Here is a 6972-nt window from a genome sequence, read left to right as displayed (position 1 = left end):
TACAACTGAAAATTGTTAATGATTTGACATTTGACCTTTAATAACAATAATTTGGAACTCCAAACTACCATATTTTTTCCACTTCCCAGACGGATTTGTTTGCAATGAGAATTCATTTCTTTTTATCATAAAAGGGCAAACACACATCTAAAAATAATTCAAAATGGATTTGACTGTTACGTATATAGCTTGTTTTCAGATATGAAATTTGATGGAGTTTTCTCATTTCTTTGTAACATGGAAAATTTTTCTCATTTCCTACCCATTTCCCCTTGATGAAACTTCTCTTTTAAATTAGTGCTAATCTTAACTTCTGTGATTTTTGCACAAGCAGACGGAAAACATACTTATTCTTATCTTTCTTTAAGTAAAACCTCTTTTTAGTAAAGAATGTTCCAGAAGTGCTTCAATTTCCTTGCTTTTATTGGAATGTATCATATTTAATATTGTTCATAAATCATAGGTATTAGAGATAATTAATTTCTTTAAAAACTAATTAGCTAAATCTCTCACTTTTCAAGGGACAAAACTAAGACCTACAATTGTTAGGTTTCCAAAGACAACCTTCAAGCTGATCTGTTTTGAGAAGAAAGTAATTTTGCACACTGTGATTTATCTAAGGATATTAGAACTTCTGCTCTCAGTGACACTATTTCAGCAGCCATGACTAATTTTTTTTTCTTAAGGATTTTTACATTCCAGGACATCTAGATGCAATTGCACATTATCGAACATACTTCCCCTCCCTCGTCTTCCCGTCCTCTCCTGCTCCCCTTCCTCCTCTTTCTTCCCTTCTTTGTCTTTCTCCTCCTTTTTTTCATTTAGAATGAAACTTTTTATTTCTCTTTCAAGGGAACCATAGCGCCATAAGCATTAGCAAAGAATGAATTATCTTTGAAGTTTCGTGTATTTGAACCAGATGTGGCTCATACCGATGGTGGTCCCTTGTGATAAGCTTATTTCTTCTGCATAATCTTCAGTCAAGCTAAAATTACTAATTACTGAAAAATCATATTAACTTACCAAATTGTTTTCATAATGATATGGCAAGGAAAGTATTTGTGGAATATATGGAATGTCACTTGTGCACCATGTAATAATGAACATTTAGAAAAAGATTCAACATTGAAAGACCTAGATTTTAGGGAAGAGCTCCACATATCACATATTACAAGGAAGCCCTGGTCAGATTTATTTAAAATAGTCAAACATTTCAAAATATTTATTGAAACATCTTGATTCAGTAGAAAGCCTGGAATTATACTAATGTTCCTAGTTCATCTTTATTATCCTGAATATCACCTCATTTGCCCCACCACCACCAAAGAAAGGGAAATCATAACAAAATGGAAAAAAAAAATTAGGCTGATGAGATAGCAAACAATCTAAATAGTTTTCTCCTCTCCAATAGGATTTTAGGGCCTTCTTATTTCACATGCGATGATGCTGGGGTAGAAAACCACAGAACAATTTTTTCCTACACATGTAGCATTTTTCATTTTATCCAAGTGGAAGTGACCACTTTGTTTGGTCATCATCTTTCAGCACTCCAAACTGTTTACCAATGTCTCTCTCCCCTCTTCTTTTCAGATAGAACCTGATGATAAATGGACTCTGGCATGCATCTCACTGGGGACCATATTTTACATATGTACACTTATTCCATAGTTACTTGATATAATTTTTCAACGTTATTTGAGTAATGAATCCTGGTAATTAAGTTCATTTGCAAGTAACCACCAGTTAAACTGGGAGGAAATTTTCTACTTTCACAATTTCTCTCTGTTAAATTCTATAAGCATGTTCTTTCATTTAGAAGTAAAAGTAGAATTCTGCTCTCAGAATTACACATTTGAATTGTTTAAATAAGTACCCACACAGATTCTTTTTTAAATAGGATTTGGCATATCAGAGAGTTTGAAGATCTTGTCTTCACTCACTTTTGAGCTGTAAACTAGGGAAATAAATGAGAAATGATCTTCTAAACAAACATTTCTCCAGTGAAGACATACAAATGGCCAATAGGCACATGAAAAAAATGCTCAATATTGCTAATTATCAGGGAAATGCAAATCAAAACTACAATCAGGTATCATCTCACACCAGACAGAATAGCCAACATTAAAATGTCCAAAAACAATAAATACTGGAGAGGATATAGAGAAAAGAGAAAACTCCTACACTGTTGGTAGGAATGTAGTTTGGTGCAGCCATTATGGAGAACAATATGGAGGTTCCTTAAAAAACTAAAAATAGACTTACCATATGATCCAGCAATCCTACTCCTGGGCATATATCCAGAAGGAACTCTAATTCAAAAAGATAATGCACACTAATTTTCATAGCAGCACTATTTAAGATAGCCAAAACATGGAAGCAACCTAAATGCCATCAATAGACGACTGGAAAAGAAGTGTGGTAAATATGTGTGTGTGTGTGTGTGTGTGTGTGTGTGTGTGTGTGTGTGTGTGTGTGTGTGATGGAATACTACTTAACCATAAAAAAGACTAAAATAATGCCATTCGCGGCAACATGGTTGGACCAAGAGATCATCATACTAAGTGAAGTAAGCCAGAAAGACAAAGAAAAATACCATGTGATATCACTTACATGTGGAATCTAAAAAAAAGGACACAAATTAACTTATTTACAAAAGAGAAACAGACTCACTGACATAGAAAACAAACTTGTGGTTACAGGGGAGAAAGGAGTGGGGAGGGATAAATTGGGAGTTCAGGATTTGCAGATACTAATTTCTATATATAAAACAGATAAACAACAAGATCCTACTGTATAGCACAGGGAACTATATTCAATACCTTGTAATGGCCTATAATAAAAAATATGAAAAGGGATATATATGTATAAGTGAATCACTATGTTGTACACCAGAAATTAACACAACATTGTAACTCACCTATACTTCAATTTAAAACATTTAAAAATCAAATAAATAAATGAGAAATGGTCTTGATAGAGAATTGGCATTTGGTTCTTGAGTCTTTTTAGGTTTACAAATTTGAGAAATTAATAACTCACATTTGCCAAGTATGCACTCTGAGCCAGGTACTGAGCCAGGTTCTTTAAACGGATTATTTTATTTAAGCCTCTCAACAAGCCAAATGAGATGCTCTTACAGTTCTTCTGTGGTATTTGAGGCACAAAGAACTTGCTCAAAGGCAAACAGTTGGGAAGAGGTGGAGTTCTGATTCCAATGAAGGTGCTCTGATTTCAGAGACCAGACTCTAAACTTGGACACTACATTTTGTTAAGGTCACTGAGGCTCAATACACTAACTTTGCATGTGGGAAACCAATATTTCTGGATCACCAGAATGACTTGCAGACGTGTTTCATTGTGACCACTGGCCGAGTTTCTCCACTAGGAGAGGCTCATGCAGACATCAGCCAAGACTGAAGATGTCTTTTTAGATCAAACTCCAACTGCTTGTTTACTCCTATAGCTATGGTTCCAGGGTTGTCTTTTGGGGAAAGTTTTTCTCTGTCCTGAAACTCAGGATGTTCTATGCTGGGAACTAAGTGTCTATATTACAAAAAAGAGAGCGAGAGAGAGAGTTCTTTCTTTTTAAAGTCTATTTATTTAGCCCCATAAACAATGTTAAAGGTTACTTTGCTTGCGCTAATTGTTTATGGCAGCCATGGAAATTCACACAGACCGCCAGAAGTTTGCCTGGAGTTCCATGACCTCAGAGTCTGTACAAATGCAACGTCTTAAAATAATTAAATATTTGATACTAATTTCTCTATTGAAGATGATGAACAACCAAAGGATACCCTTTGCTTTGATCGTATTAGTGTGGAGTGAGTTTAGGGCTGATAAATATTTTTGGCGGCTTGTATATTTTTACTCCTACTATGTCATTAGATGTTATTTAATCCTAACTCATTAATTAGAGTGCTACTTATAATTTAAAAGAACAAAGGAACTTAAATACCTAGCAATATGGAATTGCTTGACACTTTAATTTATAAGATGAAGTGCAACACTCATTAAAATATATTTAAGTAGATAATCATAATAAAATTGTGGTTAGATAGAAAAATATGAATAACCACCACACATCAAGATATGGAATATGAGTTCATTTTTATAAAACAATCAACAAAAGAAAATATTTACCTATTATGAGATATTTTAACCTTTTTATTTGTGCTTATTTCTGTTTCAACACTAAATATGTATTGTTTGTATAACAAAACATTACGAACGAAATATTACTTTAGGACAATGTACAAAGAGGTAATCCATTCAGGGAAGAAACGCAATTTAGATGTTGTGGGATGAAATACAAACATAAAAGGCACCTCATTGAAAATGCTTTCTTAAGATTTTGTTTATGCAAATACTGGGGACCATATGCTGAACCTTGCAGTTTGGCATGCAAATAGCTCATCTGCTAATGGCCCAGGGGATCTTGCTCAGGTTTGGAAGATTATTTAAAGTTATTTCAAAGAACTGAGTTCATTTAGTCTATAGAACCAAGTAGTGTTTGAAAAAAGAAAATCTACCCCAAGTGGGAGTAGATGAGCTATATTATATAAAACCTGTGGGTTTTTATGTTATTAATTCTCTTTGGGATCACTTATGTGTGTATCTATTTGTTTACCTTGAGAATGAAATTTATATTGGCCTGGAGCAGAAATCTTATGCTTCTAAGGTCCATTTGCAGTTTTGCTCAATGTCAGGTTTCCCAAGAAGATCCCACGTATTCCAGAATAGGTCTCCTTATATTTAGGATTGCATATAGACTTTGAAATGTGTTGTCAACACACTTGAAATACTTAAACTTCTTAAAAGGCTCCCTCCCCGTTACTCTTTTGAGTAAAGCCTAAACTTTATAAAATGACTTATAAGGTCCTCTGTGGTGTGGCCCTTGCTTGTCCCACTTGTTCCATCTGTCATGATTCTCCAGCTCCTTGGTACGTTCAGATAAAGCCAGATTCATTTTGGCTCCTTTGTACACGCTGTTCCCTGTGCCTGGAACCGCCCCTTCTCCTAACAGACTCCTGCTGACATTTGGAGTCCGGGCGGAGCCATCTCATTTCCTCTGGGAATCCCAGCAAAGCACTTCCACAGTGAGGACAGCACGGTCACCCGTCCACCTGGAGAGCGCGTAGCAACTGAGTCTTTCATTCCGTCCTAACATCTGGAAGGTCTACGCTGACTATGTAGTGATGCATACCATGCAGACTCCTTTTGAACATCCTATTTTCAGAAGATGAATTTTATTCTTCCTTAATACGTATACGTAGGAAAGATTAAGAGATTCGGAGGCAAAAGGCTCTGGCCCTTGGATCCCATGTTTGCTCTGAGCACGATCTGTAATGAGTTACTCAAACTCCTGGACCCGCAGTTTCTTCAATTGTAAACAGGGCCGATAAAAATATCCTCTTCATTGGTTTAACTTCAGGAACAAATGGGATCATGTGTATGAAAGCATTTTCTTAAATGATGAAGTGCCACCTGTGTGTCGCTTACTTCATTGTCCACATTTCAGCTGAAGTCCTGCGAGTAACATTTGGTAGGGGCTGGGTCTTCACTTTTCCTGAAGCTCTCTCAGCATCTATTAAGAGCAACAGCAAATGGACATACAAACGAAGTGAAAGCCGTGTGCCTGCTATGCAAATACATCGTCATGCGCCCTGAGCTGCTAATTCCAAATATGTTTCAGCTCCTTTTATAAAGAAATTCTGGAGGCACTGCATCTTAGCATGTAAGATTCTTATAGCTATAAGCATATAGCAATCAAAACCCATCCCAAATGGCTTTTCTTAAAGTTAAATTGGCCAGACATATGAGGGAGATTTTTTTTTCAGTAGCCTTATTCTATTATTGGATATCATTGATGTGAAGTTTTGAATGAAGAAAAAAATAAACTCCATAATTTGGCATAGAATTAGCACCAATATCAGTAGAATGAAAACCTTGCTTTTTAACAGATTTTTGAAAGGATTATCTATAGAAAAGCTTCCATTTAGGGAACAGGGGCATTTGACTAATTAAAACCTGAGATCATTCAAAGGCGCAGCTTCAACGCTGTCTTTTCTTTTAATTGTCAAGCGCTCTCTTTAAATAAGGTGTGTTGGGCTCATTGATTTGCATGAATTCTTCTCGTTTCCATCATCTGAAAGTTGCGTCTTACAATTTTAAATGTTCATGGGCTTTGACAATTCCCATCTGCTGTGGGGATAGCTGAGTGCCCCAAGCCTAGCTGACAGAACTCAGTTAAATCTGTGTTTTCACTTGATGGCATTTAAATTATTTATAGTGGTTACGTCTCACCGATTATTAGAGTTTTTTATGACAAAGGGATTTACTGTCACCATTTTCTAGATTATGTATAAATGCAAAGCAAAAGACAAACACTCCTTATTAACATGAACTTTCTGATATTGTGACCATAATTAGTTGGACTGTAGTTCCTTCATTAGTTATTTATTTATTCACCTTCATTTTCCACTTCAATTTGGAGAGGATTTGTGGTGTTGTCATTTCATTAAGAAAAGTGCAAGGGCAATTGTATCAGAAATGTCAAGTGTTCAGAAATTGGTGACCTTGAAACAATCATCCTTGTAACTCCACAGAGCAAAAATTTAATTATGGCAGGATGACTTTCGACAAGAAAGGAACTAGGGGAGAGATCAGCCCCGAATGCCACATTGTCGTGATGGCTGACTCCCATGCCACTCTTCGTGCCTAATACATGGGCACTTGTGCTCTACCACTTAATGAATATTGATTGGAAACCTAGTGTGTGCTAGTCATTGTCCTTAATACAGGGAAAAATAAAGAAAACAGAGAAGGTAACTGTCCTCATGGAGCTTACATACTAATGAGACAAGTCAGACAATGAATACAAAAAAATTTTTTAAGCGTTCTATTGAAGGAAATGCAGAGAACTGTGGTTGAAGCCAATGGAGATGGGGAGGTTCAGCAAAAAGACATTCTTCT

This window comes from Vicugna pacos, chromosome 5, assembly GCF_048564905.1.
Source record: "Vicugna pacos chromosome 5, VicPac4, whole genome shotgun sequence".
In the NCBI taxonomy this organism is placed as follows: domain Eukaryota; kingdom Metazoa; phylum Chordata; class Mammalia; order Artiodactyla; family Camelidae; genus Vicugna; species Vicugna pacos.
This window is presented reverse-complemented; position numbering follows the sequence as displayed.